The sequence below is a fragment of the Pseudochaenichthys georgianus genome, unplaced genomic scaffold (assembly GCF_902827115.2).
Source record: "Pseudochaenichthys georgianus unplaced genomic scaffold, fPseGeo1.2 scaffold_200_arrow_ctg1, whole genome shotgun sequence".
Classification (NCBI taxonomy): domain Eukaryota; kingdom Metazoa; phylum Chordata; class Actinopteri; order Perciformes; family Channichthyidae; genus Pseudochaenichthys; species Pseudochaenichthys georgianus.
In genome coordinates this window covers 806,799-821,120 of record NW_027262720.1, presented here as the reverse complement: position 1 = coordinate 821,120, position 14,322 = coordinate 806,799, and the positions used below count along the sequence as shown (strand labels likewise).

General features: G+C 40.7%; 1 protein-coding gene and 1 pseudogene across 1 annotated transcript in view; both read left to right on the top strand.

Moving 5' to 3' along the window:
• Positions 1–14,322, top strand: part of LOC117441807 (zinc finger protein 420-like) — a 350,733-nt gene that overhangs the window by 242,609 nt on the left and 93,802 nt on the right. The window lies entirely within an intron of this gene.
• LOC139432876 (zinc finger protein 208-like) overlaps positions 1–14,322 on the top strand; it is a 111,765-nt pseudogene that overhangs the window by 74,199 nt on the left and 23,244 nt on the right.

Here is a 14,322-nt window from a genome sequence, read left to right as displayed (position 1 = left end):
GCAGGAAGTCCCGACGGAGAATACTTTTGCTGTAGTACAGGGATGCACATAACTGGTACGCAAGTACGCATGCGCGGCAACAATCTGAAATATTTACCGTCACTTGTGTCACAAAGCGCATTTGCGTACCGACGTACTTGTAAAGCTTTTCCAGAAGACGGTTTAGATCACCCGGACGACAGAGCCGGTCACCATGTGCACAAACAGGGCTGCTGTTAACGTCGGTCTGTACAACGGAATTGTGCCAAAACTAAGCCCCCCCCAAATCAACACGTAATGAAATAAGACCCCACGGTTTGATAATTGATAAGTGTGTGGGCTGTCTTCCATTTTGACACACAGAATAATGTTATAATAAACATACATACATGCATACTGTATGTTAAATGGATATATCCGCCTTCTTTCATTTATCTTTCTATTCCACAACAATATACATAAAGAAATGGCATATTTGGACATAGTTCGAATGGTGATTAATCATGATTAATTAATTTTTAAGCTGTAATTAATCTGAGTAAAATCTTTAATCGTTTGACAGCCCTAATTACAAATAAAAAAAATATTCCACAGAAACATTACCAACCTATGGATTAACCGATTTCAGCCGCATTTTTTTCTCGTTTTAATGCCATTGAACAAGTCTTTTGATCAGATTGACAGCTACAGTGAGACGATCTCCCGTAAAAGCTACGTAAAGGTATGTGTTGATGCCTGTGTTTGCTTCCCCTGTCGCGAGTTCGGATCACTCAGTGATGATATATATACCTAAATAATCTGTGGAACCTCAACTTTAATTGGATATCTTGTATGTGCAGCTACGATAAGTATAAGCATATCTTTTATCTTGAGTTCTGTGCCAATGTGCGTTAGCATTTTTCGCTCAGGGGTCATTTAGATGCTTCATATGAGACTTGTGTTTTGTTTTGGTAAAAAATGGTTGTATCGTCAATTAGCTGAGATTATTCCCGTTAATCTGGTACAACACATTAATAGGTTCTTAAATATTAAGATCCCCTGAGACACAGTGTCGTGAAAAAAGTACCCGCCGAGGGGGACCATGGGGCATAACAGGTTAGATCTAAGCAGATGGGTGTGTGGTTAAAATGTAGCAGCCTGCTGTCGCTCTTTAGCTGTTCGAATGAATGTAAACACAGTACAGTAAAAAGCACAGCTTTGCAGCTGGTGCTGCTCTTCTCAGATTCTGCTGAGTTACACGTCACTGCCTCCTGGTGCAACAGAGATTTCATGAAGTGAAGGAGGTTTTCCTTCTATAAACAGCTTCGGGCATTAGATACTGTGAGAGTCACGGACATGAATTCATAAATCAAGACAGACTGGTTCACAGACTCTCGTGTTTTGCCGATCCGGTGCTTAACCTGCTGAACGCCATGCCCGCTGGCGGGTGGAAAAAATGCATCATCTGCAGGAAACAGCGTCTGAGGGCTTCTTAATATTTAATAAACTGTGAATGTTTCATATCCATGTAACAGGAGAAACTCAGCTAACTGATGATATGAACCATTTTTAGCAACAAAAAACACAAGACTAACGCTTAGCGCTCTGAATTAGCCCTGAGCGAAAAATGCTAACAGCGTTAGCACAGAACTCACGGTATATAACACCCTTATTACTTATCGTAAATGCAAATCCAACATACTGATTAGCATTGTTGGAGCTATTATATAATATCTTTATATTATTTAATAGTTTAACATTTCTTTTCTTGCTGTTTATAGTGTTTATTTATTATATCATTTATTTATATGTATTCTTAGTTAGAGTCATAAGTTAAAGTAGTTTCTATGCTTTTATTTTGAAGGCATGTTTTGGGCACTGGGTGATTAGAGCACCTGTTGTAATTGTATATATTGGAGACAGGTGGGTGGTGGGAGCCAGAGCACTAGTAGGCAAACAGTTTTTTACCAGGTGTTTCAAGCCACACAAAGGAAAGCCATAGGAATGGTTTAAGGAAAAGAGGTATAAGAAACCTGTTCATTGTACTTTATTATTGGAATAAAATGCACAACTGGAGGTTCTTGTCTGACTTGGATGATCATTGCCCTGCGTAAGATCCGCTAACTCGTGCCTCAGCGGCGGTTTTAATTCTATAGGATTTTGACTGCTACAAGCATTGTGAGATTAAATCGATTCGATGGGTATCTGTATCATCACTCCATGATCAGAACTCACGAAATGAGAAACAAAAACAGACATCACAACACGTGGCATTAGGTAGCCAAAACGGCAATATGTTTACCTTTGTTGTTGTCTGATCAAAAGTTGTCTTCAATGGCATTAAAACGATAAAAACGCTGCTGAAGGTTAATCCATAGGTTAATCCAATGTGTCTGTGTCACTTTGAAATGATTTCTGATAATCCATCAGCAATAAACCTAGTTTTAAGTTGTCAGAATTCAGAGCCTCAGATAGCTTTCGCTTTGGGCAAACTGCGTGTGCATAGCCCCCACTTCAATGGTAACGTTGGTGTGTATGTGGAAATTACCTTTGATTCTATTGATTCTAACAGTTCAAAAGAGATGTCAATCATCAAAATCGACCAATGGGTTCCAGAGAAACGGCAAAAACTCCCATTTCCACCCAAATGACCCCAGAGGTGGAGTTTTTTCTAAACCTCTCTAAAAAGGTCAAATGTCACTTGTTTTGCATCAATCTTGATACAGGGTACTTATTATATGTTGTACTTTGGATTCCTACAGCTTTCAGTCTAAACCCATCATCCAAGGGTGGTTTTCACTATAAGTAACAAATTATGTTTGGACGGACACTATAATTCATATTGTTTTACTATTTTCAATCTGAATTTTCTTTAAAATAAAAAACATCTATATTGATTCTGAATATTCTACATCCCACTCATTTTCGAGCCTGAGACCTGAAAAAAAGGCTTGGGGCTTAACAGGTTAAAAAATAGCTCTACATCCCTGGTCGAAATGTCCCTAAAATTAAGTCCGAATTCGAAAAATATCTGAAATAATATCATTGCCCTTTAGGGGCTTCGTACAATACAAAAACAAATATTTTACTTTAAAAAAGTAAAGTCCTTTCGAGTCATCTGTCTCAAGCCTAAGTCAAGTCTAAAGTCATGAATACCAAGTCAAAGTCAATTTGAGTCTTTTATCAATGTTAGTCAAGCTAGTCTCGGGTCAAAACATATGCGACTCGAGTCCCCCACCTCTGGTCTATATTGTGTAGAATGTTGCCGTATTACTGTATCAAATAGTATACAAATATAATAAACAAAACAGTTAGTACAAGTAGTATTTTGTTAATTGTATATGTATTAAGTGAGTTTTTATTGTGACAACTCTATATGTATTTATGCTTTTTAGATTTACTTTCTCTCTTTCTCTGTCTGTCTGTTTTAGAAACCGAAAGGAAGAGAGAAACGTCACAGCTGTCAGCAATGTGATGAATCCTTTACAACATCTAGAACTTTAAAGAGCCACCTGCGTATTCATAGAGGAAAAAGAACGTACAGCTGTGAAGAGTGTGGGAAAACCTTCACTAGATCAGCTGGTGTCAAAACACATCAACGTATTCACAGGAGATAAACCGTACAGCTGTGAAGAGTGTGGGAAAACGTTCACTCAATCAGGTCCTCTTAAAACACATCAACGTATTCACACTGGAGAGAAACATAAAATCTTACCGGGGGGGCATGCCCCTGGACCCCCATAGAGGATTTGAGGTCGACCCCCACTAAAAATCACATGGATAGGTTCCTAAATACATTTATAAATACATTTATTTTTTTAAGTAACCCATTTCCATATGTTCATGTGTGGGTAGTAGATTTAAACTATAGGGCTATCATTATGGGCCCTCCCTGTACCTGTTCGCTCTGCCATCGCGTGAAGGGTCTGCTAACAAGCGACCAACAGAAATGTTAATGTTGTTGCACGTCACCTCAACCCCCCCCCCCCCGCTACCACCACCCCCCCATGTATATTTCAGATCTGTGGGAAACACTGGCAGTTAATGGACCAGCACCAGAGGTGTTCCCATACACATAAGCGTTGGAGCTGTTCTTCATGAAATCCCAGAAGGATGAAGTGCTCTGACAAACAGTGTCTTCTTTGCGCAAAATGATTATACAGGAATGAAAAAGTCAATAATTAAACATGCTGTTAAAAAAAAAATTCTCCGCAGTCCGGGGGCTCAGGGTGTCTAATGTGCTGTTTACGCAAGCCTCTCTCTCCTTGACGTAAGTTAAAAGTGGGATTTACTAACTCTCCCTCCATTCTATTGGCTCTAAAGTTTCAAAAAAGGTATCACCCAACTCAACCAATGGGTTCCAGAGATAGGATCCTGCGTAGTATGAATACAGCCAGCAGCGGCTGCTTTACGCACAGACGTAGCAGCGAACACAGCAAAGCGACAACACAGCGACGGACACAGAGACAACAACAGGCAACAGAACAGTCGGACAACAATCAGACCTTGATTATGAACTTCAGGAAAGGTATGTACTCTCTCTGTTTGTATCTATTAGTTGTGTATTTGGTGTAATCTATAGTAATTCCACACTCGCAAAATACAACATGGACGCCGCTTTGTTGTTGTAGCGTTATCGTTCCGTGAGAAACTAAAACAATGGGAACATCATGTTGGTGAACTTATAAATAGATTAATTGTATTTCGTGACTATAACACGGCAGTATATAAATAAAGCTGTATTGTATATCAACCCAGTCTATATATATATATATATATATATTAGGGCTGTAAAGTTAACGCGTTAATAATGCGTTAACGCTACAACAAAAAATAACGCCACTAATTATTTTAACGCGATTAACGCAATGTATGTTTTGTCCTCGGCCGCCCCGTAGTTTCAGAGTTCATCGAGTTTAAAATACCATCTACAAGCTGATGCTGACAGCCCCGCTCCTGCCGCCCGCTTGTGGCAGATCACACTTCCACGCTCACCGGCAGGCACCGGCTGGCCATCGGGAGGACCGGGAGGGTGTGTGTATGTGTGGCCCGAGCGAGCGAGTGACCTTACGTGCATTGTTGTTGTTAGCATCTGGTGCTAGCTAGCTGAGCTAACGGATATAAGGAGCTGTTTAAATGAAAACAGAGGAGCGACATTTCGCCACAACTGCGCCGAACACTTGACTTTATGCAGGAAGCCAGACAGTGGGACATTGTAGGAGAAGTCAGCACGGATAGTGCAACATGATTGCAGCGGCCAGGCAGCTCCCGTTTTTCAGCCTTCTGAAGCTTTTCCAGAAGGCGGTTAGATCACCGGACGACAGAGTCGGTCTCCGTGTGCACAGACAGGGCTGCTGTTAACGTCGGTCTCTACAACGGACTTGTGCCAAAACTACGCCAACCGGCTGCGGAGGGAGACTCCCCCCCCCTTCACTGGAGAACTGCGCTAAAACAGCTGATCACAACGTTCACACTCTGTGGTCACGAAGTACTCCACTAGCTGCCGCCGCCGCCCCCCCGACTTTCCTGAAGTACTCCCCCGTTGATAGAAATCAACACGTAATGAATTAAGACCCCATGGTTTGATGATTGATAGGTGTGTGAGTTGTCTTTCATTTTGACACGCAGAAAGATGTTATAATAAACATAGATACTGTATGTTAAATGGATATATCCGCTTTCTTTCATTTATCTTTCCATTCCCACAACAATATATATAAATAAATGGCATATTTTGGACATAGTTCGAATGGTGATTAATCATGATTAATACATTTTTAAGCTGTGATTAATCTGATTAAAATTTGTAATCGTTTGACAGCCCTAATATATATATATACTGTTATTTCACACACGCTAAATGGAGGAATTATTTCTGATTTGAGTTACATTTTTGAAAGAATAAGCCAGTGAAGTAATCAAAGTAATTTTTTTTCCACATTTGTTTTCACAGTGATGAGGACGAGTATCAAATGGCTTCTGGATCACAGCCATCAACATCTGCCTCATCCGAGCTACGACGTGCATCAGGATCAGCATACAGTTGCCCCAGAGCCATCAACATCCAAGCTACGCCGCTGGACGTCTGCACCAGTACTAACTCAGCCTCCCTCTGCATCTTCTGATTCAGTGGACAGACTGTCAGGAGGAAAGTGAAACGGGCTGGTGTGTGGCAGACTAAGATTGTTACCGTTCCAGAAGCATGGGCTGCGTGGATGTGTCCGATGCTTTGATTGGTGGTACTACAGCGTTCACCACAAAACCATGAATGGTACAAGACTTGTTTTTTTTACCATTTTCTGCACACTGCAGTGGGGACAGCTTCCTTCTCCACACGGAGCTGCACAAGATGAGGGGTGACCCCGGCAGGATGAAGCCACACACCCAGAAGTCCTTCAGGGAGCAGCTTGCTGCAGACACGAGGGGTGAAGTCCCTGCAGCACCACCACCACTCCCCCCCCATCATCACTCGTATGCATTCCCAAGTATTATGGGGAAGATGCCACCACGCTCAGGAGGTGCTCTGATGCTGGCAACAAACCGGTGAAGACCTATCTACTGCAGTAAGTGCCTGGTGCCTCAATTCAAAAACACTAAACACATTCAGGTTGTGGAATTTTTTTGTGTTTACAAAAAAAATGCTTGTGGTGTTATTTCGGTTTTAGTGTAGTTTTTTTAGTGTGTTATTTTTTAAATAAATCTGCTCCTGTTGGAGACAAATGTATCCTACGTTTCCTAATTTTTATTGTGTAAGTAAACCTTCCTATAAGTGTTAGTTGGGTGATAAACATGGAAGGACTGTGGCAAAGTCAACACACACACACACACACACACACACACACACACACACACACACACACACACACACACACACACACACACACACACACACACACACACACACACACACACACACACACCATTTACATTAAAAAAAGAAAGAAATATAATTAAAACATTTTTTTTTATAAAAACACTTGTATTTGGATGGAATGATTACCTATAGTGATAATAAAATTATTTTTACAGTATGGTACCTGAAAAAGGTCAAATGGCACTGATGGTATCCAAATGTGCCAAATGTGCCCAAAGGACTTTTTGCTAAACTTCTCTAAAAAGGTCAAATTTAACTTGTTTTGGCATCAATCTTGATACAGGGTACTTATATGTTCTACTTTGGATTCCTAAAGCTTTTAGGTCTACCATACCATCATTCAAGGGTGGTTTTCACTATAAGTAATGTTTTTTTTTTAGGCGGAGGTAAGAATTTAACTTTTTTTACTATGTTCCATCTGAATTTATGTTGACACAGAAACATCTATATTGATTCTGAGACTTCTACATCCAACTCACAGATGTAACCTTGCTTTGATAAGAGAAATTATTCATATAACCCTTTTTAGAAGTTAAGTTATAGTCCTTTGTTTTGGGCATAGCATTTTCGAGCCTGAAACCTGAACAACAGGCTCAGGGCTTAAGAGGTTAACTAACACTTAACTCTATTATATCTAAATGTAGCCTCTTTGCATTTCCTCTGAGCTTGGCGTCAGCTCACTTAACATAATAATTAGCAAAGAGAGACGATGCTATGGAAACTGTAACTTAATAACATACCTAGTTACTATGACTAGGTCCAAGATTGATATAACAATAAGTACCCTGTATCAAGATTGATGCAAAACAAGTTAAATTTGACCTTTTTAGAGAGATTTAGCACAAAAATAACCACTTCTGGGGTCATTTGGGTGGATTTGACCTATCTCTGGCCCCCCTTGCTCGATTTTGCTGATTGACATCTCTTTCTAACCGTCAGAGCCAATGGAATCGAGGGGAACTCCCACATACTCCTTATTTGGTAATGTGTGGGTGTGAGACTTCCGCATAGCCAAAACCAGAAGCTGCGATAACTCTGGTGGCTACCATTAGCAGCTAACTTTTGATTTATACATAAAAATGGAATTATGGATTATAAATAATGCTGTCAAAATTATCGCGTTAACGGCAGAATATTTTTTTTTTGAATTAATTGCGTTAAAATATTGAACGCATTTAACGCATGTGCAGAATGGCCCGCCCCATACATCCCACCAGTGGCAGCGCCAGGGTATGGCTGGGGTAGGCTACATCCATACCAAGAAATGGCTTAGCCCCACCTTAGTCCCACTATGAAAAATGATGTTAAAGTAAGCAAAATAAAGTCCGCCAACTCGCGCCGAGAATTTGCCCAGACAGCAGTTAGTAAGATTGCTTTCAGTAGCCACTTGTCTGAAAATACCGAAGACCAGAAACGTTTTTTGAAAACTTTTGTCACGTAGTGATCGTCTTCTCAATAGAACATCTTTGATAATGTCTTCTGGCCAGGGGCAGACTGGGACTAAAATTCAGCCCTGGAAACTGACCCAGTCCGGCCACATGAAATGTCAAATGTTAGAAATCCGCTGTTTAGTATTTAAAGTTTTACGTCCGATTCGCTCCTTTTTTCCTCTCTGTACACAGCTCCAGTTTGGGCATTGGCCTGTCATCAGATTTCATTTGTAGTTTCTGCTGTAGCGGAAGTTTAGTAAAATTATTTTTGATGAAATACTCCAAATCTCCACCCTCCATAATTGCACTTGCTTCAGTCGCTTGCTACTTTTTAAGGGCAGTGATGACAGTTACAGTACGAACTGAAGTTGATGCGATTTGATTGGATTGTGAGGCATGACGTGAGCCTCATCTGATTGGTCAATCCCTCAATTTTTTTTCACCAAGGGAAGCCAATTTCGGCTGGCCTCCTCTCGCAACAGAGAGTGTAATCTACTGTTTCACCATAACATCTAGAGGGGCGCTGTTTCACTCTTTGTAAAATACTCAATGAGAATGGGGGAGAGACGGGCCGGCAGAATAATTACTGAAACTAAACGAATTGTTTTTATTTATTTATTAATATTATAACTGCAATGCAAAAAAACAGGGGAAGCCTGGCTTCCCTTGGCCTCCAGGAGAAAGCGCCAGTGAGTTCAAGGGATAATTCTCACCCACCTCTTGCTCTTGCCCTGCACTTGTATACGTGCCAGTTGAGCTGGTTCTTCCAGCAGCTCAACTCTGTCCCTCATCATGAACGCAGGAGGCTGGCTGTATCTGAACTCGCGCCCACATCATTCTCTTCATCATCTTGCACTTGTTTTAAGCTGCTGATGATAGTGCTTGTAGCAGCGCTGCTGCCAAAAAGGTCTGTCGATTTGCGACATTTATATTCTCCACCTGCGAGTGACTTCACCTTTTTTTTCTCTTGCCTTCTCGGCCCACCTTTTCGTTTTCTTTGATTTTTATCCATGTTTTTTCATTCTCCCTGTCTGCCGCGGTGTCTAATCCCTTCTCTTCGTGTGGCCGGTCTTTTTTCTTCTTCGTGTGTGATTATTTGACATAAGAACCACACAACTGCATTAGCGGCCGCTGTCGTCCTCTGTCGGCCGTCAGCGCAATTTAAATGATGACGTTAAACTTTTTTTTTTAAAGTGCCGGCCGTCAACGGCCCTTGACGACCGGCCGTTCTGTGGTTCTCCATATTCTACAGATGGCCAGTCCGCCCCTGCTTCTGGCCAATCAGAATCAAGATAACGGCGTGGTGTTGTTGCAGGAAGTCCCGACGGAGAATACTTTTGCTGTAGTACAGGGATGCACATAACTGGTACGCAAGTACGCATGCGCGGCAACAATCTGAAATATTTACCGTCACTTGTGTCACAAAGCGCATTTGCGTACCGACGTACTTGTAAAGCTTTTCCAGAAGACGGTTAGATCACCGGACGACAGAGCCGGTCACCATGTGCACAAACAGGGCTGCTGTTAACGTCGGTCTGTACAACGGAATTGTGCCAAAACTAAGCCCCCCCCAAATCAACACGTAATGAAATAAGACCCCACGGTTTGATAATTGATAAGTGTGTGGGCTGTCTTCCATTTTGACACACAGAATAATGTTATAATAAACATACATACATGCATACTGTATGTTAAATGGATATATCCGCCTTCTTTCATTTATCTTTCTATTCCCACAACAATATACATAAAGAAATGGCATATTTTGGACATAGTTCGAATGGTGATTAATCATGATTAATTAATTTTTAAGCTGTAATTAATCTGAGTAAAATCTTTAATCGTTTGACAGCCCTAATTACAAATAAAAAAAAATATTCCACAGAAACATTACCAACCTATGGATTAACCGATTCAGCCGCATTTTTTCTCGTTTTAATGCCATTGAACAAGTCTTTTGATCAGATTGACAGCTACAGTGAGACGATCTCCCGTAAAAGCTACGTAAAGGTATGTGTTGTGATGCCTGTGTTTGCTTCCCCTGTCGCGAGTTCGGATCACTCAGTGATGATATATATACCTAAATAATCTGTGGAACCTCAACTTTAATTGGATATCTTGTATGTGCAGCTACGATAAGTAATAAGCATATCTTTTATCTTGAGTTCTGTGCCAATGTGCGTTAGCATTTTTCGCTCAGGGGTCATTTAGATGCTTCATATGAGACTTGTGTTTTGTTTTGGTAAAAATGGTTTGTATCGTCAATTAGCTGAGATTATTCCCGTTAATCTGGTACAACACATTAATAGGTTCTTAAATATTAAGATCCCCTGAGACACAGTGTCGTGAAAAAAGTACCCGCCGAGGGGGACCATGGGGCATAACAGGTTAGATCTAAGCAGATGGGTGTGTGGTTAAAATGTAGCAGCCTGCTGTCGCTCTTTAGCTGTTCGAATGAATGTAAACACAGTACAGTAAAAAGCACAGCTCTTTGCAGCTGGTGCTGCTCTTCTCAGATTCTGCTGAGTTACACGTCACTGCCTCCTGGTGCAACAGAGATTTCATGAAGTGAAGGAGGTTTTCCTTCTATAAAACAGCTTCGGGCATTAGATACTGTGAGAGTCACGGACATGAATTCATAAATCAAGACAGACTGGTTCACAGACTCTCGTGTTTTGCCGATCCGGTGCTTAACCTGCTGAACGCCATCTGCCCGCTGGCGGTGGAAAAAATGCATCATCTGCAGGAAACAGCGTCTGAGGGCTTCTTAATATTTAATAAACTGTGAATGTTTCATATCCATGTAACAGGAAGAAACTCAGCTAACTGATGATATGAACCATTTTTAGCAACAAAAACACAAGACTAACGCTTAGCGTCTGAATTAGCCCTGAGCGAAAAAATGCTAACAGCGTTAGCACAGAACTCACGGTATAACACCCTTATTACTTATCGTAAATGCAAATCCAACATACTGATTAGCATTGTTGGAGCTATATGTATATATATCTTTATATTATTTAATAGTTTAACATTTCTTTTCTTGCTGTTTATAGTGTTTATTATTATTATCATCATTTATTTATATGTATTCTTAGTTAGAGTCATAAGTTAAAGTAGTTTCTATGCTTTTATTTTGAAGGCATGTTTTGGGCACTGGGTGATTAGAGCACCTGTTGTAATTGTATATATTGGAGACAGGTGGGTGGTGGGAGCCAGAGCACTAGTAGGCAAACAGTTTTTTACCAGCGTGTTTCAAGCCACACAAAGGAAAGCCATAGGAATGGTTTAAGGAAAAGAGGTATAAGAAACCTGTTCATTGTACTTTATTATTGGAATAAAATGCACAACTGGAGGTTCTTGTCTGGACTTGGATGATCATTGCCCTGCGTAAGATCCGCTAACTCGTGCCTCAGCGGCGGTTTTAATTCTATAGGATTTTGACTGCTACAAGCATTGTGAGATTAAATCGATTCGATGGGTATCTGTATCATCACTCCATGATCAGAACTCACGAAATGAGAAACAAAAACAGACATCACAACACGTGGCATTAGGTAGCCAAAACGGCAATATGTTTTACCTTTGTTGTTGTCTGATCAAAAGTTGTCTTCAATGGCATTAAAACGATAAAAACGCTGCTGAAGGTTAATCCATAGGTTAATCCAATGTGTCTGTGTCACTTTGAAATGATTTCTGATAATCCATCAGCAATAAACCTAGTTTTAAGTTGTCAGAATTCAGAGCCTCAGATAGCTTTCGCTTTGGGCAAACTGCGTGTGCATAGCCCCCACTTCTCAATGGTAACGTTGGTGTGTATGTGGAAATTACCCTTTGATTCTATTGATTCTAACAGTTCAAAAGAGATGTCAATCATCAAAATCGACCAATGGGTTCCAGAGAAACGGCAAAAACTCCCATTTCCACCCAAATGACCCCAGAGGTGGAGTTTTTTCTAAACCTCTCTAAAAAGGTCAAATGTCACTTGTTTTGCATCAATCTTGATACAGGGTACTTATTATATGTTGTACTTTGGATTCCTACAGCTTTCAGTCTACTAACCCATCATCCAAGGGTGGTTTTCACTATAAGTAACAAATTATGTTTGGACGGACACTATAATTCATATTGTTTTACTATTTTCAATCTGAATTTTCTTTAAAATAAAAAACATCTATATTGATTCTGAATATTCTACATCCCACTCATTTTCGAGCCTGAGACCTGAAAAAAAGGCTTGGGGCTTAACAGGTTAAAAAAATAGCTCTACATCCCTGGTCGAAATGTCCCTAAAATTAAGTCCGAATTCGAAAAATATCTGAAATAATATCATTGCCCTTTAGGGGCTTCGTACAATACAAAAACAAATATTTTACTTTAAAAAAGTAAAGTCCTTTCGAGTCATCTGTCTCAAGCCTAAGTCAAGTCTAAAGTCATGAATACCAAGTCAAAGTCAATTTGAGTCTTTTATCAATGTTAGTCAAGCTAGTCTCGGGTCAAAACATATGCGACTCGAGTCCCCCACCTCTGGTCTATATTGTGTAGAATGTTGCCGTATTACTGTATCAAATAGTATACAAATATAATAAACACAAACAGTTAGTACAAGTAGTATTTTGTTAATTGTATATGTATTAAGTGAGTTTTTATTGTGACAACTCTATATGTATTTATGCTTTTTAGATTTACTTTCTCTCTTTCTCTGTCTGTCTGTTTTAGAAACCGAAAGGAAGAGAGAAACGTCACAGCTGTCAGCAATGTGATGAATCCTTTACAACATCTAGAACTTTAAAGAGCCACCTGCGTATTCATAGAGGAAAAAGAACGTACAGCTGTGAAGAGTGTGGGAAAACCTTCACTAGATCAGCTGGTGTCAAAACACATCAACGTATTCACACAGGAGATAAACCGTACAGCTGTGAAGAGTGTGGGAAAACGTTCACTCAATCAGGTCCTCTTAAAACACATCAACGTATTCACACTGGAGAGAAACCGTACAGCTGTGAAGAGTGTGGGCTAAAGTTCACTACATCAGGTGCACTCAAAACACATCAGCGTACTCACACAGGAGAGAAACCGTACTGCTGTGGAAAATGTGGGAAAACGTTCACTCAATCAGGTGCTCTCAAAACACATCAGCGTACTCACACTGGAGAGAAACCGTACAGCTGTGAAGAGGGTGGGCAAACATTCACTCAATCATGTGCTCTCAAAACACATCAACTTGTTCACACTGGAGAAAAATCATACAGCTGTGAAGAGTGTAGCCAAACGTTCACGACATCAGGTAATCTCCAAACACATCAACGTATTCACACTGGAGAGAAACCATACAGCTGTGAAGATTGTGGGAAAACATTCACTCAATCATGTGCTCTCAAAACACATCAACGTATTCACACAGGAGAGAAACCTTACAGCTGTGAAGAGTGTGGGCAAACGTTCACGACATCAGGTGCTCTCAAAACACATCATCTTGTTCACACTGGAGAGACACCATACTGGTGTGAAGAGATGCTGTTTTCTCCCTAGCCCATCATGTATTTTCCTAAATCTGAGGAACAGTTTTTTATGTTTTAACCAGCATTCACACTGTGCCAAAACAAGGCCACAGAGATGCTGTTTCTCCCGATGTAATTCAAATCATTGTTCTACTATGCTATGTTTCAACTAGGGCTGTCAAGTTAACACCTTAATAACACGTTGACGCAAACAAAAATTAACCCACTAATTATTTTAACGCGATTAACGCATGTGTATGTTTTGTCCTCGGCTGCCCCGTAGTTTCAGAGCTCATCAAGTTTAAAATACCATTTACAAGCTGATGCTGACAGCCCCACACCTGCCGTCCGCTTAGGGCAGACCACACTTCCACGCTCACCGGCAGGTACCGACTGGCCATTGGGAGGACCGGGAGGGTGTGTGTATGTGTGGCGCGAGCGAGCGAGAGAGAGAGAACGGGCACACCTTATGTGTATTGTTGTTGATAGCATCTGGTGCTAGCTTGCTGCGCTAACCGATATAAGGAGCTTTAAATGAAAACAGAGGAGCGACATTTCG